Source organism: Macaca fascicularis, chromosome 14 (genome assembly GCF_037993035.2).
Source record: "Macaca fascicularis isolate 582-1 chromosome 14, T2T-MFA8v1.1".
In the NCBI taxonomy this organism is placed as follows: domain Eukaryota; kingdom Metazoa; phylum Chordata; class Mammalia; order Primates; family Cercopithecidae; genus Macaca; species Macaca fascicularis.
This window is the reverse complement of record NC_088388.1, coordinates 114,196,167-114,222,676: the sequence shown is the minus strand read 5'-3', so window position 1 is coordinate 114,222,676 and position 26,510 is coordinate 114,196,167. Positions and strand designations below refer to the sequence as shown.

Below are 26,510 nucleotides of genomic sequence, written 5' to 3'. Positions count from 1 at the left end.
CTTTCTGTCAGATTCTCTTAACCTTGTCCTGTCCCTTGCTGAGCACTGACATTTTCAGAGCAGAGGAAAATCATGTTAAATTTATGTATGAGGAGGGGTACGTCTGTGTGTATTGCTGTACTCTGGTTTTAAGTGTTTGGGCTCTTTTGATTAGTTCTGCCCTTGGTTTATTTTGTAGTCTCAGAAGTGCTTATAAACCAGTGCTGGTTAAGAGTCTAATTTAGCTTCTCCTCATGTTCTTTGGTCAGCGTGGTGGCAGTCCTTTGTGGCTGTGCAGAAGAGCCTCAGCCCCTGCTGTGGGACAAAGAGGACCGAATTGTTTGCTGCCCCTGGACAGCCTAGGCCTGTTGCAGCCCAGATGGTGCTTTTTGTCAGTTTAATTTATTGGGATTCTGCCGAAGATTTTGTTTGATGTGTGAGTTTTGACACTGAAGAATGCATGTAAACCTATGTGATGTTGGAGAATTGTGAGAGATGGGCCTGGAAAGGAAGACTGAAGCCAAATTGTAGAGTACCTTGAAACCTGACAAAGGGGAATATATTTTTATTTTATCTGTAAATACGTAATGGGGAAACACTGAGGATGACTGAGCTGGAGAGAGACAATGTGAAGGATGGACTGAGTGGAGACGTGTATCAAAGAGTCTGGGTATCAGAGACTTGTATTAGAGAGGGTTGTTGTAGTAATCTAGTCAGGCTATGAGGAATGGTTTGTATTAGAGTGTCAGGAGTAGTCATGGCAAAAATGTATAGATCAGGGATGAGGGATGGGTCTCATCTCACACCCTCACTCCAGTCAGTGGCAGTGGTGGCTCCCTGGAGTACACTACGATAGGAAGGATTTTATAAAGTTTTGTCTGGCCTCAGTGGAGGATGAGGTAGGGGAGGAGGAGTTCTATGAACAGTTAGTGATGTCTGCCATGGTTGAAACAATGGAGAATGGAGACAGCTTTTCTGTGCAGGTGTTGTTTCTGGTAGGTAGAATCCACATTGTAATGGGAGAAGTATTAGGAATCGTAACAAACTGAATGTGGAGAATCAGTAAATTATGAAAGGTGTAAAAGACTACTGATATTTAAGCCTGGTGGACCGGACTTAGAGAAATGACAATTAAAGGAGAAATATCCAGCAAAAAAGATATGATATGGAAGTTCGGGACTGAGATTAGTACCAGAGATTTGGATGGAAGATGATTTGTATAGAACAGATAGTTGATTTTACTCTTGCAATTTGGATTGAGGGTGGGAAACCAGAGAGGGCTGGGGGTAAATTAGTAGAGGTCAACTTGAATTCATGTGTTCATATCAATGCTGAACTGATTGTGAACATTTTTACAGCTTGAGTCACATTGTAAGGAGACCAAGAAGTGAAGTGAGCATAGTAAGCATTTGGAAGTAGGTGAGTGTTTGGGGTTCTCTATCTACAACTTTTAAGTTTTAACAAAACTCCACGATACTCTATTTAAACTCTTAAATATTACCTTGTTTATTAATTACCAAATTTTAGTATTAACTTGAGCAACAGGTCTCTCCTCTGCTATATTTTGAGATTATATAGAGTATTGACACTAAGAAGAAACTCAATCGTAGCTCCTTCTGTTAGAGAAGAAAAAGAACTCAGAAGGGTTAAAATTTTGCCCAACATCACAGAGGTAATAGGTAGCGTGGTTGGGCCTGAGACTCAGGTCTTGCAATTTTCCTTCTAAGTGCTTTTTCTGTATTCAATGCTATTTTTTTTTTTAAGAATCTATATGATACAGATTTGAACATTATTTATAGAAATAAAGAATAAATGATGTACATAATCTGACAGAATAATTTTGAGAAATGCAGATATTGATAGTCCCCCGCTTTTTGCCCTTTTATTGTGCTGCTTCATTTATATATTCATAAATATATTTAAACCAGTCTCTGAATATTTAGGTCAGTGCTAGTCATTTGCTTTTATAAATGGGAAAAGACTGTAAGTTAACCAGACTGTCTAGGTTTAAATCTGAGCTCTTCCATTTCTTACCTATGAGATCTTTGATAAGCTTCTTACCTTTGTGTTCCAGTTCTCTTATTTGTAAGATGGGGATGATAATGGTGCTTACCCCATTGGGTTACTGTGAAGGTTAAATGAGGGTGGATATGTAAAGTACTTAGAACAGTCTTTGGCACATGGCAAGCTCTATGTATGTAAGATCATAGCCTTGAGAGTTGACCTTTTGGATTCAAATTCTAACTCCATCTTTTACTAGTTGTTTGACCTTGAACAATTACCTTAATTTTTCTAAGCTTAGATAATAGTATCTACCTTATAGGGCTGCTCTGAGAACTCAGTGAGATAATGCAGATAAAGTACATTCTCAATGCTTGACTTAAAATAAGGACACAATACAAGATAATCATTTTCATTATTACCATCATAATCTTTATAATTAAGAATAATATGATAATGAACATCCATGCACATAACCCCTTATATGTCTTCATGAATGTTTCCTTAGGGTAAGTTCTTAGAAGTGAAATTGCTGTCTTCCTCTTGACTTTCTACAAGGTCTTTAATCTTTAAAAAGTTTTGTATATTGAAAAAGACACGCTTTTGTTGAACACATAGTAGGTACAATTCACCAACGTAGGCATAGTAGGTTAAATAAGGTTGAACATTTCTTTGTCTATATTGACTTTGTAATCTAGTGTGAGAGTAAAGAAATGAAACTAACTGTGGTAAAATATGCAACGTGAGATATATCTTTGAAAAGGGACAAAGTACTATGGAAACATCAATTGAAGAGAGAAATTTCGGCAGAGAGAAATCAGGAAAGACTTCATGCAAGAGAGGAAAAAATTAGATATCTATGATGCATAGTGTTTTGATAGATGAAGATAGGTAAGCATATTCTTGGCATAGCAAGGTTTGTCATATGGCCATTTCTGTCACTGGAGCCTTAGGGTTTAAGTGCATATACTAGCCCTTGGCTTTGGAGACTTAGAGACTGGTAAGGAGCTTATCTTCTTTTCTCCGCTCACTGTGTTCCTCCATCTAGAATCTCTTTATCTTCCTTCCATCTCCTTCAGGACACAGGCAATGTTTGGATTTCCCAGTTTCTCTCAGCAACATGATAGTACATCCTGTATTACTTAAGACAGATTCAGGCCAGAGTACACATACAACTCTTGAGTTGGTCAAATTGGAATTCAGTTGCTGGGTTCTCCATGATTACTTTAATCTGATTTCTCTGAAGAAAAGTTAATCTGTTGGTATGATCCGATGGCAAGGCTTTACAAGTATACGTGTTTTAATGTAGTCGCAATTTTTAAGGTAAGTTAAAGCCTTTCCAATTGTTACTTATTTTTCAGTGACAGTTATGACAAATGGCTGGCATAATTTATTTTTGCTTTGTAGATGGGCATAACTAGAGATCTTATATTTTGAGTATGCATTTTTTATGAATTTATAGAATTTTAGCCTAAGACATTAGATTAGATGTTAAAGCATTTATGTTGACAAGCGAGAAGTAAATTGTATTCTGATCCAGTTTGTATAATAATGTGTGACCAACCCAATTCACTAAGTTTGTATTGGTAATTTTGCATTGCTATGGGACTTAAGTTACATATATAAGAGTTGACAGTTATTTCAGCATGTGTTAGTCTTGAACTCCAGAAGGTAAAGGGGAAGTTCTGCTATTTATTTTCTGTTCAAAAACAGAGAAAAAAAAATAATCTTTATATTATTCTCTGTCACACACCGGTAAATACATAGTCTTCCCAAATCCACCATTAACCAATGCTGTGAGCTGCTTAGTTTGCTTGTTTCCCTAAAGCTTTCATGTGACAAATTTATAATTTTATATGTTATTTCTAGGTCAACAGTTAGATTAATGTTTTATCTCCTGAGCAAAAACACAGTGCTTCTTTGTAAACTTTGTTATCTTACTGAAACTGAAAATTGCAAAACAAAGAATTTTCCAGTTCTCACATTCCCTGATGGAGAACAGTGTTTATATAGAGGTTATCTTGTGGTTTATTTTATATTCTACTTAACTTTAAACTTTCTGCAGGTGGAATAAATATCCTACTTAAAGCTTTCAAATCTTATTAATTAAAGGTAGTTAGTTGTCATTACAGATGGTTTACTAACTTTTATTTATTTTTGCTTCATTGTAGCTCAGGAGGAGGCCACCTAAATTGATCAGAATATAAGCTTATCCTACTCCCTGAAATATACTTAGTGCCAGCAACAGAAATACACTCAAGAAATACTTGTTAAGTGAATAAACTGATAATGACCTAGGAGGATGCAAGTCTTACAAAGTAGTTCAGAATATGCAGATTTTACCATCAGTCTGAGAGTTGGTAACTTCGAACATTTTCTGTTTGAGCTAGTATGAATTTAATTTTTTACAATGCGATATGTCATCAGTTCTTAAGTAGGCCTGGGAACTCATTCTTTTTGAAATCTATTACATTGTAAAGACCTTATAACAACATTGTCTTCCATGTGCGTGTATTTAAAGTTTTTTATGCTCTGGCTGGTCACAGTGGCTCATGCCTGTAATCCTAGCACTTTGGGAGGCTGGGATCACTTGAGGTCAGGAGTTTGAGACCAGCCTAGCCAACACTGAGAAATCTCCATCTCTACTAAAAGTACAAAAATTAGCTGGGCATGGTGGCACATACTTGTAATCCCAGTTACTGGGGAGGTTGAGGCACCAGAATATCTTGAACCTGGGAGGCGGAGCTTGCAGTGAGCCGAAATCATGCCACTACGCTCCAGCCTAGGCGACAGAGCGAGACAAAAAAAAAAAAAAAAAAAAAAAAAGGAAAGAAAACATATTATATTGTGTGACTCCATTCTCAGACCAGGGGAAATTTGATTTTAAATATATCCCATTATTTGATGTATATTATGACCTTTTTTTTTTCTTTCCACAACCCCACCCCAAAACACTTAATACATTTCAGTAAGTGAGTCAGCTTCATTATTAAAAACTCTTAGCATAGCCAGTTCTAGTTATTTTTCAGAGTGTTCCTAGAAAGACACATCCTAAAGGAGATTGTCATGAAAGATTTTGTATTTCCTCAAAGGAACAATAGAGCTTGCATTTGTGATCAAAGATGGAACAGAGATAATCATAGAAGTGACCCAAATGCCATAAAAGCAAAAATACAGCCATAAACCTACATATTATTTTATCTTTATTTCTATTTAATAAACATTTTGGGCATGTACAGATATGAATCTTAGGTAGTCATTATGCTCAAACAAATTTTTCAGGCATTGAGGGAACACATGATTGGAGTGGACTCCAGATGAACCATGTAGTCAGCCAGCGTTCAGGATACATACGGGAACACTAGCTTTATGGCAGCTGGATAATTTGGAATCTCATCTTTATAACTTGGATGCCTGGTCTGGCATGGTAGAGTAGACCTGATGAGCAGACTGACTTGAAATCTGATCTGAGGTACCTTAGTGATCTTATTGGAAACACAGAATAACTTAGAATACCTGGAGGGATCAAATTTTTTTTTCTACCTCTTTTAAACTAAAATACTGTAAATCTCAGTTGGGCATGAGAGGTAGTGAATTGAAGAGGGTTTGTGTCCGAGCTCTCTGGTCAAAGCTTTGATGTACTTATTCTGTGCTATAAATTAAAAGGGAATTCGTTCTCTTAATTGGTGATTCTGAAGAGACTTGCTGAAAGTTGCCCAGTTTGTAATTAAGCTTTGGATCTAATGTTCTTTTCTTCATTTTCTATACTTTGATATTAGATAGCTGCTTGTATGACTATACATTATTAAATAATTGGATACATGTTAAAAATGAAAACTAAACTCTGCATTAAGTAAAATTAGTGAAGAGGCAAAAGGTAGGGGTGGCCTCTATGAAGCAGGTATGAGAAAAGCTCCATGAAGATATAATTACATTTGTTTGATTTTTTTTAAATTACAACATGTTTAGATGGATATTTATAAGAAGGTGGAATAGACCTCTTTAAAATAGAAAGTACAGGAGCTTACAAATCATATAGCACTTGCAATCTCCTCTCCTCCTCTCCTCCTCCCCATTATCACTTTTATGCTGGGAAGGATTAAGAAATCTGAATATTTGGAGACAAAGCAGTGTGAGATGTAATTGCCCAATACTGAAGGAGAGGAGCCATAGCACACACCAGAGTAGGGATGCTATAACCAGTTATGCAGGCGGAGGCACAGTGTGGTTCCTATGTGTGAGTATCTGCTGTTGGTCAGTGGCGGCCTTCCAAAGGCTTAAGTGATTATGATGCTTGAAAACATGTTGGGTTCAAGGATTTATAATCTATTTTAAAGACAGTAAATTCAAGGTTAAATAGAGTGCACTGGTGTGTACCTTAGATATTAGTTCTTTAAATCTTTCTCCAAATGGTAGTTTCTCTAGAATTTGAGACATGAACACTAGGTAATTTAGTATTAGGCAAATATTTAAACAGTTTAAATGAGTTTATTGCATCCCGGCTCTATTACTTACTAGCTGTGTAAGTAACCTTAGGCAAATTATTTGAATTTTTTGCGACTTAATTTTCTCGTCTATAAAAGACATTTAACAATGGTTTCTACCTCTTAGGGTTTTTGTGAATATTAAATGAGGTAACATATGTGAAGTACTTAGAATCGTTTCTAGCATATAGTAACACTATATACGTGTTAGCTGTTATGACAGTGATAATGATGTTCTCCTCCTCCTCCTCTTTCTCCTTTTCCTCCTGCTAACATTTGTAGAAGTGTGAACTATCTCTCAATTCATCTACTCGCTTCATCTGAGAAGAGCCAGTCTTCCTGACCAGTATTTTACAACCCAAGATACCCACTTAGGGCCAACCAATATGCTACCAGCTTTGTGCTTAGGTTATTTCCAACCAATCACTTAAAAGCAGGACTCAAAATTCAACTTCAGTTCAGTAATGGTCATTGTTTTTCTCTGGTCATCCCTAAGGTTTATTTATTACTAGACGCATCAGTATGACCCTCTCATAACATTTTTGTTTCCTGAGAAATGGATTTTTAATAAACCATTATCACAACAGCATTATTATCACTATCCATGGTGTATTAATTCAACCACGTCTGTGGCCCTCTAGTTTATTTATAGTATTGTGATAGAAGTCATGGGGAATACAAAGAGGGCAAAAAGGAAAAAATATATATAACTTAGTTGGGAAGACATAACAAATGTGTATCAAACGTTAAACAGCATTAAGAAAAAACACTAGTAAAGAGCCAAGGGAGGTTAGAGTAAGGAAACAGAATGCCTGCCCCAAGTTTTGGGGCAGAAATAGAAATGTAGAAGGCAGGATCTCAATACACAGAAAGGAACAGTGCAGGCCGAATGGTGGAGGAAGAATATCTGTGGTGCCTTCAGAGAAACCATGAGCAAGCTGGTTTCACTGGAAAAGAGAGGTGCTGTTGAGAACTAATAGGAGAGCAAGTTGGTAAGTTTGGAAGATAGACAATTACGTGGAAAGAAAAAAAATTCTGTTAACTGCAACAACTAATGTCTACAACCTATCAAATTAATACATGTATTAAGCACTGATAATACCAGCTAAATCTCAGTCAGAAGCTAACGAACTGGAGAACATCAAGGACCTAGTTGCAGAAGCATATCAGAGCTGCTGGCCCTGAAAAACCCTGAAAGAGCCGGAAATTAAGAATTTCATCTTTGGACTCAGCCAAACTTAGACAGACTTGGTTTTAAACTCGGTTTAGCTGCTTACTAGTTGTATTAGTGGAAACATTAATTAATTCTCTGTACCTCAATTTCCTCATCTGTGAAGTGGTGATACGATTAATTTGAAGATGGCACCTTTGAAATGTGTAAGGATTGAATGAAATGGGTAATTTATGTGAAGGTCTTACAAATTAAAACATATAGTGAGTACTTACTTAATGGTCACTAATATTAACAGCAACAGAGTATGTTTCAATGAGACAGAATAAGTTCAATTAAAATTTTTTTCATATTGAGATGCCATGTAAAATGTTAACTAATGTTCCACTTCTTTAAGAAAAAGTTGGAAACACATTCATACTTATTTTTAACCTTACTACTGTGAAATGACAGTGCTTCTAATTCTGGCTGTGAAAACTAGTAATCCTTTTAAAAGGATTAAATTGTGAACAAACACATCAGGAAAGAACTTAAATCTAGTGTTTCCTGACTTCTTGTTTTGGTTCTGATTAATTAATTTTTTTTTTCAGAAAGGGTAGAAACCAAGAGTAGGTACAATTGAAGAGTTAATCAGAAAATTAAATAAGGGTACTCATTAACCATGTGTTTTAGTAATAGAGGTTTTGCTGTATCGGGAGTTCCCACTTGTTCTTTTTCTGCAAATGTGACACTCAGTTTTATTTTTAAATGCTGACATAAATTGAAAGTCTTTTATAACCTCTGAAGCCTGGTTCTCAAAGTGCAGTCCATGGATCCTTGGAGGCTCCCAAGGTCCTTTTGGGGGATCGATGAGATCAAAACTATTCTCATAATACTAAGATGTAATTGCCTTTTTTGGGTGTGTTGACACTTGCTCTGATGGTGCAGAAGCAATGGTGGGGAAAGCTGTGGGAGCCTTAGCTTGAATTGAGTTAGTGGCACTCAACTGTCCTAGAAGTCATTGTATCCTTCACCTCCACATACAGTAAAAAAGAATATCCCTGATGAAGCAGTAAAAATTACTAATTTTATGAAAGCTTGACCTTGAGTTACATGTTTTTAAAAATAGTCTGTGTGAAGGGGAATTACAAATAAAGCATTTTTGCTACATATGATTACTTGTCTCAAGGAAGAGGACTGGGGAGATTGAGTTAAACTATAGTTATTTAGACTTGGGTATTTGGCAGACATTTTCTGGAAAGCAATGAGCCTGTCATTTTAAGAGAAACAACGCACAGTGATAAAATTAAAGATTTCAAGTGAAAATATGAATTTTTTAAAAACTTGCATCTTCCTCTGTGAACTTGACAAATTCCTGATGAACCATTGACGACTCTTATGATATTGGTGGTGATACTAATGAATGTGACTTTTTTGAAACTGAATAATGAAATGTGTCAGCATTTGGAAAAGCACTGCATAACTCAGTGAACTCATATTTTCCAAATGTCCATTGCATGATTTTAAAAAAACATGAGTGTCTAAAAGATCCATTCAAAGTGCAGGATTGGCTAATGAGTTTTAATGTAACAGAGTGTGAGAAGTTCCTTGATATGGTTTCAGATTCCACAATCCAATTTAACCATTAAGAAACCACCACTTGTTGAGTTTTGGTCTAGTATCAAAGGAGAATAACCATAATTATCTGAAAAGACTATTAAAATACTTTTCCTTTTACAACAATATATCTACATGAGGCTATTTTATTTCCCATATACTTCAACACAAACAATGGATCACAACATGAATGAAGCAGCAAATGTGAGAAGCCAGTTGTTGTCTATTTAGCCAAACTTTAGATTTGCAAAATTCTTTTCAAAATTTTTTGCTGTGGAAAATGTAGTTATTTTCACAAAAATATGTTATGTTAACATGTGATGGATTTATTAAGTGAATTCATAAGATTCTTTAAAAAATATTATCAGTTTTATTTTTAAGAGTTTCAAGTGGTTCTGACATTATGAACTTTGAGAACCACACCTCTGATGTGGTACAATTAAATTTTCCTATGAATTTGTATGGTTTACCAATGCATGAGATTGCCATCTCGTGACAAAATAGGGAAATGCAGGTATTTTTGAAAAGCTCAGCTTTAAGGACTTGGAGCGATTTCTAATGACTACTTTTTGGAAATTTATCAAGAGAAAGATGTAAGTTCAGATTTCCAAGGGCTATGTCTTAAAATATTATGTGCCAAAAATATTAATTTTCAGAAAGCAAGCAAAAAACAGTTAATTAAATGGGTATTTTTAAAGGGCTGACATTGGTTTGGGGCCAGTCTTCTGTTAAGAACACGTTTAGTTTTTATGTTCAGTATGTATATTTCCTATTACACAGAGCCCCTTTGTATGTGATGTTATATACTGCTCGAATGTGTATTTACTGTTCAAAACACTGATAAATGTTTGTGGTGATATTCTGGTGGCATACAGTAGTCCCCCTTTATCCTCAGGGAATGTATTCCAAGATCCCCAGTGGATGTCTGATTCTGAGAATAGTATGGAACCCTATACAGACTATTTTCCCTATACATATATACCTACGATAAAGCCTAACTTGTAAATTAGGCACAATAAGAGATTAACAGCAACAATAAAACAGTTATATCAATATGCTGTAATAAAAGGTGAATGTGGCTTCTCTCTCCAAATATCTTATTGTACTGTACTCACCAATTTTCAGACCCCCATTGGCCTAGGGTCACTGAAACCGTAGAAAGTGAAACTGCAGATAAGGAGGGGATTAGTGTAACATCACTAATGATTGACTTAAGGTTTAGTCATTGGTTGGTACCACAAACTTGGCTGATAATATTCTTTCTAAAGGGAAATGTGATCAATTCTTTATGATGTAGAGTTTAAGTCCACACTCCGGTAAAGAGTTTGAATTTGCTGCCCTTAAATACTACATCACTGTAGTTCTGTGTGATGTGTCCTGTACAAACATGCAGAGTAAACATCGTTCCTTGCCTTCTGCTTTCTTGAGCACTAAAATACACAGTGTCAATATGCACAAACATGTGGAAGGACATACAGACAAATACAGCCTTAGCCAAGTCATGAGAGATGCAGCTGCAAGAAACAGGCTCATGCATAATGAACATTTATGCTATGGCATAGCTTGTGTTTTTGCATCGATGAGCTGTGTGAAAAGGAAGGAACCTCACTTCATTTTCATTCAGTTAGAATGAAGGCCCACTGGTCAGTTTTTTGACTCAATTCAGCTGATTGTTTTCAGAATAATCTGTTCTTTTCTAACAGTTGTGTGTAGGGACAGCCGCACTCTGATGAAATGACTGTGAGCCTATATGCTAACTACTGTACGAATTTTCTGCCTATATTCACTACGTGCCCAGTGACCCTGCCGATGAATATTTTAGACATCTTCATGAATAATGTGACTGCCCACAGGAGAGCTGCTTGCGTGTTTGTAAGGCTGGAAATGCTATCAAGATGATACCGACTCCAATTCTATGTACCAGTGTGAAGATAATAAAATACCTAAGTAAGGTTGTTGGTCAAGATTGTCTTTGAGGAATCGTGGATGCTCTGAAATTGGATGCCAAATTTTACATGCAGGTGGATGTATGTGTTTTTTGAGAAAACACCACAGCTTTTATCAGACTCTCCAAAGGGATATGACCTCATAAAGACTAAGAACCACTAGATAAGCTTTACAGTTTTGAAAGTGCTTCTCCATACATTTTTATTTGATCCTCCCAGTGATTTTGAGGGAGGCATGTTGGGCATTCTCTCTCTTTCTCTCTCTCTCTCAACAGAAGAGCATGACTCAGAGCTTAAGTGGTTTTGTGCTTCATCCTGTAAGCACTAGGAGCCTTTGAGGGTTTTAAGTGAGGAAGTGATCTGATCAGATTGTCCTTTAGAGAGATTGCTCTGGTGGTAGCGTAGAGGATGTTTTAGGGGAGTAGGAGGCTAGTTAGGACATCATTGGGAAAATCAGGTAAGAAAAGATGGTTGGCCCTAAGTTTGTTGCAGTCAGATTGGAAAAGAGGGGAGGAATTTGCTAAACAGCTTTGATTTTGAAGAACTGATGGAACCTCAGGGAGAAAAGGCCAGTAAGCAATTGGAAGTTCTAGTCTGGGACTGGTGAGGTGAGGAGGACCTCACGCAGGGTGTATAGAGTGAGAAGTGAAGAGTTTCTGGGGAGAAAATGTCAACTAGGTGTTTGGCTGGAGTTATGGTCTTAGGGAAGTTCCGAGAGATCCAGGAGTGGCCAAGGAACATCACTTTTTTCACTCCATTCTCTCTATTCCTGGGTTGACAAGTAGAGATTAAATATATTTTTTAGCCTTGTTCATTTACTATCAGATTATTTCCATTTTTATTTCTCAAGGACTTTAAATTTATGAAATTTACATAAATCAGTCATACCACTCTAATCTACCTTCTACTCAGTGGAGGCATCAAGCAAAGGATGGGTTAAGGGTACTCCCCTATAACCAGTATGATCTTCTCCATTCTTAGGTGTGGAAATTGACACATTATCAAGTATATGTAAGTACCAAACCATTCCAACTTTACATACCTCTCACCACCCCTACCGCACCTCACCTCCCTAATAACACTTTTGGGACCATGGCTGCTTCAAGATCAGCATTCCTTTTGATGGCTTTACTAATACCCAGCATTCCTTTTGATGGCTTTACTAATACCCAGATCTCGTAGTTCTTTAAATCCCTCGACTAAAATGACCTTCATCTTCCTTTCACTTTGGCTGTGCACACACATGCCAGACCTAATAGATCTGCTCCACTTTGAATATTTCAAACTCTATTAGTCTTCGCTTTGAAATAGCCTTCTAACTTCTACCTGCCCCATCCATGTTTCTCCTCAACCTGTCTTCTCTTCTCCTGTTCCATTTCTTGTTCTGTCCTTGTTTTCCAGTGTGGGAAGATAGGGAAGGGAAGAGGCTGGCAACTCTCTTCAAATCCCTGCTTCTGTACTCAGCCCACAACTAATCAGATGGTTCAGTAATGATTGTGCTTACCCTGCAGACTTCCTCACACAGTATTCTTTGAGAATTTCCAACTCAGGTTCTTTTCCTGTTTCCCCCCTATGCCCCCTTATGTTCAGGCACCTGGGCATTGTTAGTAAATTTCATAAAAACTGGGACAATTGGATCAATAAATGTATGTAGAATAAAGAAATCTATCAAATCTTTCGCCATCCAGGGGAGGGGAACCTTAGGGCTGTGTTGAACTCAAAAAAAAGAAAAAAAGGTCTATATTTCATTTTAGTTACATCTCAACTAGCTCTGCCTATGTGAATATTTGTATGTGTGTCACCTGATAGTGGTCAGAAATTTGGGTCCTTCATACCTTTATTTCTATTAGAAAATCAGCCTTTGTACCCATTTTTTTTCCTTACTGGTATAGACTTGGTAAAATCTTGATAAAATTTTTCTGCACATATTTACTCTGTTTGAGTTAGGAACTGAACTGTGTGAATGCTTTTTCTTCTAAGCCATGAGTGATATTTATTTATTTTATTTTTGTCAGTTGTTTCCATGGTTCATGAATTCTTTATTATAGTAGGAGTCATCAGTTGGATGGAGAATCATTGAAATTGTAAGTTTAGGACATTAGTTGGAATAACCTGAACAATGTGCTTACCTTTTGGGCCCTTAATTTAATTTAAAATTAAATGAGTCTTATGATGGCAAGCTTCACAGATCTGCCTGCAGGGCTTTCAGAATGGAAATGTGCGTCTCTGTGTGTGGGAGGCTCTTTTGTTTAGTTGGAAAGACTAGGAAATCTTTGCCTAAAAACCCTCATTGTTTGGAGAGCATAAATAACTGAACATAATGTTAGTGAGAAGTTTCGTTTGAGATTGAACCACTGACTTCCAAGAATATAGCAGTGAGTGGAAGTGCTATGAACAATGTCTTCCTTATTTCCTTTAAAATACCCAGGAAATTGTCTAAAAAAACCCCCAAATCCCCAGAAGTAACTACAATGAGTGTCAGGCATTGAGCCCATTCTAGTTTCTGGAAGGAATTTTACATTCTTTCCTGTAGTTGAAATCAGATGGAGTTGCCGCTTCTTCACCAGGACCCCCCACCTGCAACCTGATGCCTCCTCCTCACTTCCCTATTTCAGCCACTAGTCATGGAATCCTGCTCCACACATATGGCTTGTTTCCCTTTTGTTCATGTCCAGTGCTGCTCAGTGTTAGTTGATTCTGTAACAGCTGCTAACATGCTCCTTCTTTGACTTACGCAGCTTCTGGATGGGGTGGAGGTGGTCCTCATTGAACTGACTCCTGGTTCCCACTCAGGTTCTGGGCTGGTCTGTGACGTTAGGTGCTTGAAAGTCAAGAACCAGGATTTACACCTGCTTCCAACCATCCTTTGGCTCCACTTTGAACACAAAGGCATCTGCAAAGACCTCTATGTTCAGTCACTAGTGTGGGATTTTCTTATCTCCTCCATTAGACTGAGCTCCATGAGGGTGGGGAAGGAAAAGATGGGGGTGGGAGTAGCTTCCTTCTCATTGAATCCGAAACACCCAGAATAGTACTTAGCACGTGTTGGGTACTGAAGACACGTGTCAAACTCATTAATGTAACTCAATCATTGGGAAGGACTTAAAAGCAGTCCTCAAGCATGGTAAGCACTAAAGGCCAAGGTCAAACCAAGCCCAAGGATGTAAAAAAGAAATGAAATCACATATTATAGATGAGTAATTAAAACAAAATTCTACAGCTCCAAAGCAAAGAAGTTATAGAGATCTATAGCAATATCTTTCTGAAACAATTTTGCTTTATGAAACAGTTGTAAAAGCTCTGCTTTGTAAACTCAGTAAGATACCTGAAGAGTTTACATCTAGTAAATGAGAATTTTAAAAAGAATAAAATGAAATGAAAATTATAGTAGATAAAATAAATCTTCATTGTAATAAAAAGCTGACTGTACTTAGAAAATTCATCCAGTTGATATGGACAGGAGGCAGGGAAATACTGGGTAAAAGAGGGTGGTTCCCTGGCAAAGGCCCCACTCTCAAGCCCAGAAACCCATGGCCCTAAATGGGAACAGGCATTCCTGTTTTCACACCCAAATGTTCTCTTTTGGCTGCACCCCTCTATCCTGTACCCATATAAACCCCAGATCCTAGGCTCCACAAGTAGAAGAGAAGAGGAGTAGTAGAGCAGCAGAAGGACACGGCAGAGAAGGAGAGAAGAGAAGGAACATCTCAACACTGAGAAGAGTTCAGCTAGGGATGGCTGGAGAGGAGATGGGCCATGGGATGGTCATGTTCCCACTCCATCTCCTTTCCAGCTCCCCATCCATTCTGCTGAGAGCCATCTCCATCCAGCAATAAAATCCTCCGCATTTACCATCCTTCATTTTGTCTGTGTGACCTGATTCTTCCTGGACACAGGACAAAATCTCAGGTACCAAGAGGGCACTGAGCTGGTTAACACTTAAACCGTCTGTGGACAGCAGAGCTAAAAGAACACTGTAGCACACCCACTGGGGCTTTGGGAGTCACAGGCACCCAGCCCTAGATGCTACTGGGGTACCAGCTCCCAAAAGTGCTCTGCCCGGCTCCTGCACCTGCCCATCTGTGTGCTCGCCCTCCCGTAAGGTGTTCGAGCATGCAGCAGCCCAACAGACGAGCCACACTCCTGTTTCATGTCTTGTGCAGGGGTTCAGGGAACTCTTTTGTTTCATACTGATCGAAGATAGACTTCAAAAAATTGCCCAGACTGCAACAAAGAAGCCCGGAAAGACACAGATCCAACCTAGAACTGATGGGGATTACTGTGGAAGACACAACAAGATCCACTGTGATAACTGTTGGAGGGACATTTTTCAGTTCTAAAAGACCTGATCTTGGGTACTGATATACCATACCACATTCCAGGTACACTTTCTCATTATAAATCAACACTGAAAAATATTCAGATTTTTTTTTAACTAGAAAACTTGCAGGTAGAGTAAGGAAGTATAAAAGTGCTAAATTATTTGTCCTTCATTTAAAAGAGACTAAAGTGATCTTTTGGGATTATGTTGAGAGTAGTTAAATAGCAGTTGAAAGTTTATTAAAATTTATTTATTTAAATTTAATAGTTCATTAAAATTTATTGAAAGTTTATTAAAGTTATAAAAATAACTATTAGAAGTAAAAAACAGGATGCCTATAAAAGTTAATACAGAAAACAGAATCAAATAAAACACCATAATCTCATCGGGCTACAGAGAAACGGAATCGTTCTACTTTCTTTCTTTGTCTCTCATTTACATCTCCTTAGCACGTCCCAAAAGATATACTGATAACTTTCATAGGGACTTTTTTAGCCCACTAAAAGTTCTTTTGTCCCCCCAGAAGAGATAGGGTTTTAAATATATATATATAGTGTGTGTGTATATATATATTTATATTTAGATAGTATATCATTAATTTGACTCATAAAAATTATAACATTCCTTTCAAACAACTGTGTTATATAGGTAGACGAGAATTTAGCACATAAGATATTGCCGTATCTTTTTGCAAAAGTATGTAATTCACCTGTCATGGTGCATGGTAGGCACTAAAGAAATACTGTTGAAGGAATGAAGACATATATAACTTAACTAGCTGTATACTTGGGAAAATGTAATTTCATCTACAAACAATAACTTTATAAATAATTGAACTGTTTCTCACCCATTAAATTTACTGTGAAATCTGGACAAACATCTGTCATGATGTAAGCCATGGAAGAAATGTTGAGATTAGCATGCAGTAATGAACATGGTAGTAAATGCTGGGGAAGGCAGAAATCAGAAGAGACTTAAATAAGTCCTAATTTTTAGGTTCTCAAAAGGTTAATTCGGATTGTTGTTCTGAATGTCTTCATATCAGAGAGACTTGGCCAATCTTTAAAAAAAAAAAAAAAAAATCAGAGGTCAACAGAAGTGATTAAGCAGCTAGGAAAATCAACTCAGAAAGAAGATCTTAGTATATAATTTGGAAAAAGAATTTGAATCTCTCAAAACCCAGAGAAACAGAAGGATAATTTAGAATGCTTTGTAGAGCTGTGGAGCTGATGGCATAAAATTAAGTAGAAAAAAATACTTACTGAGTGTAAGACAGTTCTTAATAGACAGACAAATTAAAGAACCATATAGCATTCCAAAGAGAGGAGTAAAGTTGTTTTGATAGAATCTGACACCCCAAAGACAGACAAGTGCTAACATTTATTGAGTACTTACAATGTATCTGGTACTCTGTATGCATAATTTAATTTAATCTTGCAGTAATCTGTGACGTAGGTACTAATACAATCTTCACTTTACAGATGAGGACATTGAGGCTTGGTCACATGAGTCTGGTAGGAGTTAGTGCCGTATTTTGAACTCTTGTTCTGGAGTTCAGCCTGCATCACTATACTCTCCTGCCTTCTAATAACGAAGTTGGGTCTCAGTAGGTGTGTTGTGCAGAGGTTTGACAGAATAACCGAGCTGGTTTTCCAAATGCTGAATAGGTGATCCTAACAAGCCATTTTAATTAAGTTAAAAACATAATCTCTTATGTATTCCAATCAAAAGTGTACTTTTGTTCAGTCTTCTGGATGAATGAGTCCATGCAGAAAAAAGATTTGTATATGAAAAGGCATTCTTAATGCAGATTTAAAATAAACAGGTATTAGTCTCCTGGACCCAATAGAGTGAGCAGCATCCAGCAAGTGCCAGCCTTGCAGGAGGTTTGATCCGCTGGAATGTTGGCTGCATGGTAGTGTACAGGGGATTGGAGAGAGAGGCTTGGGTTGAAATATTCCCGATCTGCCCTTCCTTTGCTTATTACCTCAAATAAGTCACCTAACCCCTCTGAAAATAACAACACTACTTATCTCATGGAGTAGAGAATCTGATATGATATGTAAAGATAGCCTGCACATATGCAAACTAGGTAGTATGCATGTAAAGATGGCAAGTAGATAAGATAGCATGTATATAAAAATAGTATGTATGTCTTTATATGTAAAATGCTTAGCTCAGAGCCTGACACATAATGCATATTTGATTAATAGTAGCTGGCATTATTATTATTTATTATCCAGATACAATCTTCAAGTAAGTACCTTAGAAAGCATAGCCCAGTGGTACCCTAAGGTAGTAAGTTTTAAAAAAGATTTTAATTTTATGCAGTCCTCTCAGATAACATATTTAATAGTAAAATTTCACCCTCCGTGTACCCTTTTCACAATTTGGGAATTTACCGAATGCTTTGGTGTTTTAAAGGCAGTCGTTTGTTCACTGAAAATGAAGCTTATGACAAATTCAATGGTTGCCAAGCTCTAATATGTTAGCAGGCAAAAGCATGCTTTTAATATTCATCATCTTTAAGTGCTACCAACTGACATTCAGTACTAAATGCGCAGATATGGGTGCTGAGCAAAACAGAGCTAGGAAGAGGACTCGCTATTTTGTATTCTAGATGGAAATCTTAAATTAGTTTCCAAGATTTTTAAATGGATTTTTAAATGCTGGGCACATAGGAGATTGAGTTCATATTAATATTTATAAGGTTTGAGAAGATATTTAGTGAAATATTTGTATAATTTAATTTTGGTCATAATCAAGTAGGAAACCATAACAAGAAGGATATTGTACTTTAGTCTGGTGGCTGCTTTGTGACTTACAGTTAGGAATATCCTTCTGGAAAAGCCCTGAATGATACACACATGTACGTACATGCTTCAAAAGTTCTTCTTTATTAGAACCCAGAAACCAGAGGTTATTTGTGTATAAATACCTTGGGTTGGATTGTTTTGTGTTAATTTTAAGTTAATTAATTTAGAAATTAGTGTTGATAATGATTTCTTTAAAAGCATTTATTGACAGTTCGGCAGAACTCTATAATCTAGCTGCTTTTATATTCTTTATTATACAGAACAGCTCTGTTGGTTCACAGAAAACCTGTTTCCTGTAGTTTTGCTTAGGGCTAATTGAGTTTAATGTAGTTTTGTGTGCAGAAGGTATTGACTTGTGCATAGTATTTAATTTGTGTAAATATGTGTGTATGTAATGTTTTGCCCCTCTGAGTTTTATTTTAAATGTAACCCTTGAAACTGGGATAATAGAAATTCTTAGCCTAGGCCTGCTAGCAATTGCAGGTGCCAACGGTTTAAACTGCTGTAGAAATACAATTATGAGCAGCCAAGAGCAAATCTTGTTTTAAGGTCCATGTGTAATGAATACCTGTTAGTATCATAGAATACAATTAAAAAGAGGTTTACCTCTCCTAAGCTGTGATTGGTTCTTTCTGATGGAAGTGTAGAGTCCCATGAGTAGAATGTGTATTCAGCTCTTGGTGATTTAGACTCCAGTGAGTCTGGCATTCTGCAGGCTTGGATAAATTCAGGGCAGTTATAGTCAGGCAGAGATGGGAAAAGACTGAAAGATTAATGAGGGAGCTTAAAACAAAGCTTCAAAAATGAGAGCAACACACTGCTTGGTCTTATGTAATTGTGCCGAGTAGAAGTCAGTCCTGGCTGCTGCTGTTTAAAAATTTTAGGAGGTTGGCAGAAAATATTTGTTATAAAAATTGGATCTTGAGAATAATAGTGAAAATTTAGGACATAAGATCTAATTCTTGCTTGCTTGTGTATGCCCTCCAAGACACACCCTTCATCCTGCTTTTATTCCAGTTTGACCAAGGCCCTTGCTTCCCCGCTGCCCCCCACCACTTCTTTTCAGCAAGGACCCTTATTGATGACTGATGTCCAAGCCCTGGCTGCCTCCAGGAGATGCACGTCTGGGACGTGCTCCTAGAGGTCACGTTGATGCTCTCTCACTACAAGGCCTGAAAGATCGGGAGCATATAGAGGTGTGAGAACCCTCTGGGGAGAGAATCCAAGGGATTGTTGGTGACCTATGGCCATTTCTGGTTGATGGTTTTAAATAGCAGTGGGTTAACATTTTTTTCTATAGAACTTAACTTAAGGGATGCTAATGGCTTTAAAATGCTATTTTGCCTTTGAAAATCCTTTTAATAGATGCTCTAACGAACTTCCATTTACGTGATAGGCACGGTTGAGCTCTGCAGTGAAGCTGGTCGTACTGTTAATGTGAAGCTGGGTGCTTAAAGGGGAAAAAGCAGCTCATAAATAACGTGGCGCAGGTGAATCACTTCTGAAATCTAGAGCTTGCCAGTACCAGTGAAGAAGAGCTGCCTTGGAGGAGAAATTGCCAACTCACACAAGCAAATTCTTTAGCGCTTCAATCTAGACACACACCAGCCTTTTAACTTTGCTGTTTCCTCTTCAAGGAGTTTGTCGCCACCTACAGGAAACAGGAAGCACAATAACCCAGTCAGTCTCTGAGTGACACCTGGTTTCTTCCATTGGTCATTCCTCATCGCAGTTTTTATATTTTATCACTTGTTCATCATATAGTATTTATCAAGCTTTTTTCTTGGCTATGGAATGAGGCTAAGCTCTATGGAAGAAAAGATTCCATCTGCACTAGCTGTTTGGCAGGAGATTCCTCACCCTTAATTGTTTTTTAAGGTCTCTGTCTGTTTCTGCTGTCATGTACCTTTTCCACAAACACACCAACAAGAGAGAACAGACTTATCGATTGGGGCTCGGTAGTATAGCATGTAAAAGTACTAGTGCTGACTTATTCACAATTTTGCCCTCTTTTGTTTGTTGGAGAGAGCGTGGCACCAAAATCATCATTTTTATTGTGGATGCTGTTTATTTGTTTTCTTTTGCCTTATTTGGAGAAAAATGTTAGGTAGTTAAAAACCTACATAGCAGAGAAAGTTCAAGATGCATGATGCAGTTCAGAGAAGTCTAAAGGAAGACATGTGATTACTTTTATGGGTGCATTAAGGATGTTGAAGAGATAATTAGGATCAATTCTTTTCATTCATTAGCATCTCATAACTATATCACTGAGTTAAGTTATTCCCCATTGTGTGAAACAAGAGTGAGTTGGCTTGAAAGGAGTTAAGAAGAATGCAGGGTTTTTCTCCTTGATATATGAATGACTGTGGCTCTTTCTTTTCCCACAGCATCTTTAACCCACGCCCTCTCCTGAACTCCTTCTGGGTTCTTTGTATGGCTATCTGCTTCTCTCTCCTGCAACAGCAACTTACATATCCTAGACCAGGTTCATTGTGGCACAAATTAGATTAATCCCACTTTTTTTTTTCCTTTTTCATATCTCTTCTCTTAAAAGAGCAACAGAAACCGCTGCCACATAATGAATCCTCCTTCAGAATATTTATGTTTTGTTTTGTTCTCCTTTTCCTCCTCCCTCTTCCTTTGGGCAAGTGATACTATAATCATCCACTGTCCTAGGAACTAATTCTTACTTATCTTTCTCAGTTCAACATCTGTCTACTACTAAGTCCAAATAAGTTGCTTTACCTTTGTAACATTTCATGAATTTCCATGACCTGAAACTGAATCTGTTGCTTTATTCTTATTGCCATTTCATCATCTTGAATGTTCTGTACCTCAGCCTCTTCTGCATCAAATTCTTACTAGTTGACTTTTAGTAGATTTGGGAAATGGGCTGTTGGCTAGAAAAAGCTATCTAATCAAGTGAAATTTCACCCACCTACTTCCCCGCCCCATGCTTCCATGTTTATGCTGTGGAATTTCAAGACTGGTTTTAGGTATTATCTTAGAGTTTTTATTTAAACATCAAAAGTAACTTAGGGTAAGAAAATACATTAGTGGCTTGTTGGGAAATGTTACATAGTGCTGGAAGATTATAGATACAATATTTTATATATTTCTAACAAATAGTTGATTAAAAGTTGCTCAAAATATGTAGTACATTTGTCCAAAGAAGATATACACGTCACCAATGAGCATGCAAAGATGTTCAATGCCATTAGTCACTGGAGAAATGCAAATCAAAACCACAGTGAGGTACCACTTCAGACCCACTAGGACAGCTAGAATTGCACAAGAAGACAATAATGAGTGTTGGCAAGGATATGGAGTAACTGGAGCTCTTATAAATTGCTAGGGGTAATGTAATATGGTACAGCCAGTTTGGAAACAGCTTGACAGTTCTTCAAAGTGTCAAACATAGAGTTACCAATATGACACAACAATTACACTCCTAGTTATATACCCAGGAGAATTAAAACATGTGCCTGTGCAAAACATGTACATGAATATTATATTATTTATAACATATTGCATTATATTATTAAGCAGCGTGATTCATAATAACCAAAAAATGGAAACAATATCCAATATCCATTTATGATGAACAAACAATATGTGGTATAGCCAAACAACGGAGTATTACACAACCATTAAACAGAATGAAGTACAGATACATTCTATGACATGGATAAGCCTTGAAAACATTATGCTAAGTGAAAGAACCCCAAAGGCCACATATTATATGATTTCATTTATGTGAAATCTCCAGAAAAGTCAAAAGCTGTAGACACAAAAATTAGATTAGTGGTTGCCATGGGTTGGGATAAGAGATGAGCCAGAAGTGACTATCAGTGGATATAAAGTTTCTTTTTGGGATGAAGACAATGTTCTGAAATTAGATAGTGGTAATAGTTGCACAACTCTATGAATATATTCAAAGCCATTGAACTGTACACTATAAACAGGTGAGTTCTGTGATATATGAATTAAAACCAATAAAAGTGTTATATATATGTGACATAAGACTGTATCTTATGAAGTCATTGGCAGCTGTATATACTTAACAGCCTGCATCGGATTCATTTTTGTGTCTTACAAAATACTAAACACAATGCGTCGCATATGTAAGCCTTTGATAAATGGTTGAAGAATGAATGAGTGGATGATTCAATAAACATTCACGAGTGGTCTTGTTATAGTGTGTGGAAGAATTTTTTTTGGCAAGTGCTACCAGAGAGAGGTAAAGAACAATGGCCACGAATTAAAGCTTCTGTCCTCCTGTTCACTTAGGCTGACAGTTCAGCTGTCCTGTCATTGATCTGATGTCAGTCTGATAGAATCATTCTATGCTTTGACGCTAGCTAGATGGTGTATTTCTTTTTTCTTTTGAGTGATAGGTTGGCAAAATGTACTTTAGCGACTGTATGTTATGTGGATGATCCATGATGCCAGTGCTCTGTTGTGACCTTTATTTTTATGAGCTGTGAGAATTAAGAACCTACCAGTTTTAGTTTAATTAAGCAGTAAGACACAGCAGATGGTGCATTTGTGGGTGATGATTGCATTCCACTGGTTCCCTCAAGCAGCACTCTAACCCTATGGAATGCTTTGCCTGGAGTATCACGCCACTGTTGCAAAATTACCAGGAAGACAAACACATTGTAATAATGTAGTCAGAAAATCTTGGAGGACAGTTTACAAAAGGACCTGAACACCACAGGAGTTTTAGTAGTTAGCAGCTACTGGAACTAGGATATTAAGGAGAGGAATTCATGACATAATGGTTGTAGCGGTTTACCACCTATCTTTACTTTTCAGTATTTGCAAATAAAGTATATGGAGATTTTTATTACCCTAGTTTTCTTTTGTGTAATCTGGGTCAAACATTAAAAATGCATTGGAATATGATTTGCATGTGTTAAAGTGCTCAGAGAAGTTTCGGTAAATGGAGAAATACTGAATTGATGTCAGGTTGTTTTATTATGTTTGCTTTTAGTCACTACAGAGAGCCTAGAGTGTCCTACAAAATGCATTTTTTCCCAAGAACTGTGTTCTTACCACTAGCATATTTACTCCATAGAATGTTGAAAACATACCTAAGCAGAGAGAATATAGAATTAATCCAGTACTTCTTACCAATCTTGCAACTCTTTAGGAAGCAAACCAAATTGGTAAGTAGAATTGCTTTCATTGTCAAGGGAGAGACTGCCTCGGCCAGAGTCTTTTCCCTTCACTATCTTTGAAAAAACTGAATTACTTGAAGGCTGGCATAAAACTTACAATTGCACAATATTTTAGATCCTAAGATAATATGCCTCAATTTTTCTCATTAATGCAATATATGAAGTCATCAAAATGAAATACATTCACTTACTGGCTGTAATGTTGTTAAAAGTATGAACTATGTGGATTTTAAAAAATATAGCAATGGTTGCTTTAGATAGAATAATTTGTCTCGTGTCTTTGCTACAAAGGAAGACTAGATTTGAAATTCTAGTAAAATAATGAAATTCAAAACTAATATTTTAATAAGAGAATATAAATTCTCTTTGGAAAAGCCCACATTTTATATTGAATTTTCCTCTGTATTACATACAGAATTTCTTTCCTTCGATTTTTAGGGGAATTTTCATCACAAAACACGTGACTACATCATCCTTCTGCTTGGAGACCTGACTTATATTTAATTAAAGGAAACATTTTTTTTTTTTCTGGATTCCCACCAACTTCAGGATACTCAAGCATTGAAGATAAAACTGAAGGTCTAAGCACTAATTTTGCAATTCTTCTTGTAGGAATAAAATATTATTAACCTTTTAGTTAATACTAGTTTATTATATAGTATAGGGAAATACCATAACACCTACCTGCACAGGAAATTCAAAATAATAACTGATTTTATCCTATACATTATTCAAGATTCTGGCACAAGAAATTACATATTATATTTATATGGAAACATGCTTTACTGCAAAATCATTGGTATTTCATTTCTTTACAGAACTAGATTTTCATCTAATTAAAATTTAGAAAAGCACTCATCATGGTAGCTCACATCTGTAATCCCAGCACTTTGGGATGCCAAGATGGGAGGATTGCTTGAGCCCAGGAGCTCCAGACCAGCCTGGGCAACATAGAGAGACCTTGTCTCTACAAAAAATAATTTTAAAGAAATTAGTCAGTCATGGTGGCATGTACTGGCAGTCCCAGCTACTCGGGAGCCTGAGGTGAGAGGATCGCCTGAGGCCAGGATTTTCGGCTGCAATAAGCTATGATCACACTACTGCACTCCAGCCTGGGTGACAGAGCAAGATACTGTCTCTAAAAAATACATGAATGAATGAATGAATAAATAAATACAATTTGGAAAAGATGGAACTAGATTGTTTCCTATTTACTGAGTATATAGGTAACTTGCCAATTTTTTAGTAGCTCTGTTTAATAAAAATACACTACAGGATTCCCAAATAAGGCCCCAGCAGGAAGATAAAATTATGCTTGATAATTTTAGGGTTGTTAGGATTATTTATTTTAGTTCTCTAAAATTGGTAAGATGTTAATTCTTCATCATCTACATGGTTTATCTAATGATAATACCTTCCTTTTCGAATGATGATGCATATTTTGCATTATTTTTGTATTAGAGGAAGTAACAAAATCGGTCAGGATGTACCTAAACCAATAATTGACAATCTGCACCTGTAACCTCAATTGCTCCCTTGAGCAGTCGGGCCCTTTTTGTTGAGATCATAGAATTTAGAATCAAAGAATTGCCTTCCGTTTCTGACTATGCTACTTATTAGCTGTGTGACTGTTTATTTTAGGAGTACTTTTTGGATCCCAAAGAATTGGCAGGGTACCTATATAATGAGTAAATGGGAATATAATTCTACCTGCAAAATCACCAAAATAGTGATTTAAATAATGTTTTTTTTTAAAACATTATTTAAAGTAGAAAGAAGTAGAGAGATAGGCAATCCAGGGCAGGTATGGTGCTTCCGCAAAATTCTTGAAGAATTCAGCCTTCTTTTTTTCTGCTTCACCATCCTCAGTTGGTGACTTTTTTCCTGATGGTCATCTCATGGTCTAAGATGGAGTTTTTGCCAGTGCTGCTGCCTGTTAGGCATCAGGAAAGACAAAGAAGAGCTTCTTTTGGCAGAACCAGTTTCTTTTCCAACCCACGCAACACTTCCACTTAAAGCTCGTGACCTAGATGTGAGGGAGGTAGGAAATGTTATCTTTGCCAGGCACAGCTTAAAAAGAGGGGTTTTGTTACCAAGGACAGAGAGAAGAATGGATGTTTGTGAGGCAACTAGCATTCTCTGCCCTAGTGACCTTGGATCCTTTCATCTCATTGAGCCTCAGCATTCTTGTCTATAAAAAATGGTTGTAAAAACAGGATCTAATTCAAGATCCTATTGTTTTGAGTAGCAAGTGAGTTAATGCATCTAATGCATTAAGCACGGTGTCTGGCATATAAGTAAGCAATAAATGTTAATTATTATTCTTGCTACTTCCTTAATATCTCTAGATTAATGTCCTATAGATACTTAAAATGCTTATGTGTATTACAGATTCTTACTGCATTACCTAGCTCACCACCTACCTATTCCAACAGGCTGGAAATCTCAGAGCAGTCTTTAAATATGTCTTTATTGCTGTCTGTACCTAAAAGTCATCAAGCGTAATTCTGCCTGCAAAATTCTTCATGGATTTCTCAAATCTGTCCCTCCATTTCCATTCCAGTATCTGAATTCAAGCCGTCATCTTTCCTTGCCTTCTACACGTCTTCACTATCTACAAGATCACATCCAAACTCCTTAGAATAGTATTCATGTCTTCATATAGTCTGATTGCAGTATTAAAAGCTTAATCTTGATTTCACCACATCTCCCTAGTCTCCAGATCACACATTTCTTGTACTCTTAACTTCACTGAAAATTCACTATTCCCCAAATAGGACATTATGATTCTAGTTTCATCTTCAGGGTAAATGTTTACGAATTTTCAAGTTGAAACTTGAGGAAACTAAGCATAGATGTGTTTCAGCCTATAATTTTGAACATTAGAATGTGATTTCTGGAAACTCCTTTGTGATTTTATTTATGAGGACAACAGACGGACAGGTATTCCAGTATTTCTTATCATAGCTGAGTATCTAAATGTACAAATGTGAAAGAACAAAGGGCTTTTAAG

The 26,510-nt window shown here is 36.9% G+C and overlaps 1 protein-coding gene and 1 long non-coding RNA gene across 19 annotated transcripts in view; both read left to right on the top strand.

Annotated features, from left to right (window-relative positions):
* CADM1 (cell adhesion molecule 1) overlaps positions 1-26,510 on the top strand; it is a 349,474-nt gene that overhangs the window by 161,953 nt on the left and 161,011 nt on the right. The window lies entirely within an intron of this gene.
* Positions 3,065-26,510, top strand: part of LOC135967125 (uncharacterized) — a 40,582-nt gene continuing 17,136 nt past the window's right edge. The window contains exon 1 of the long non-coding RNA XR_012423725.1: positions 3,065-3,303. This is a non-coding gene — a long non-coding RNA (uncharacterized lncRNA). The remainder of the gene's footprint in view (positions 3,304-26,510) is intronic.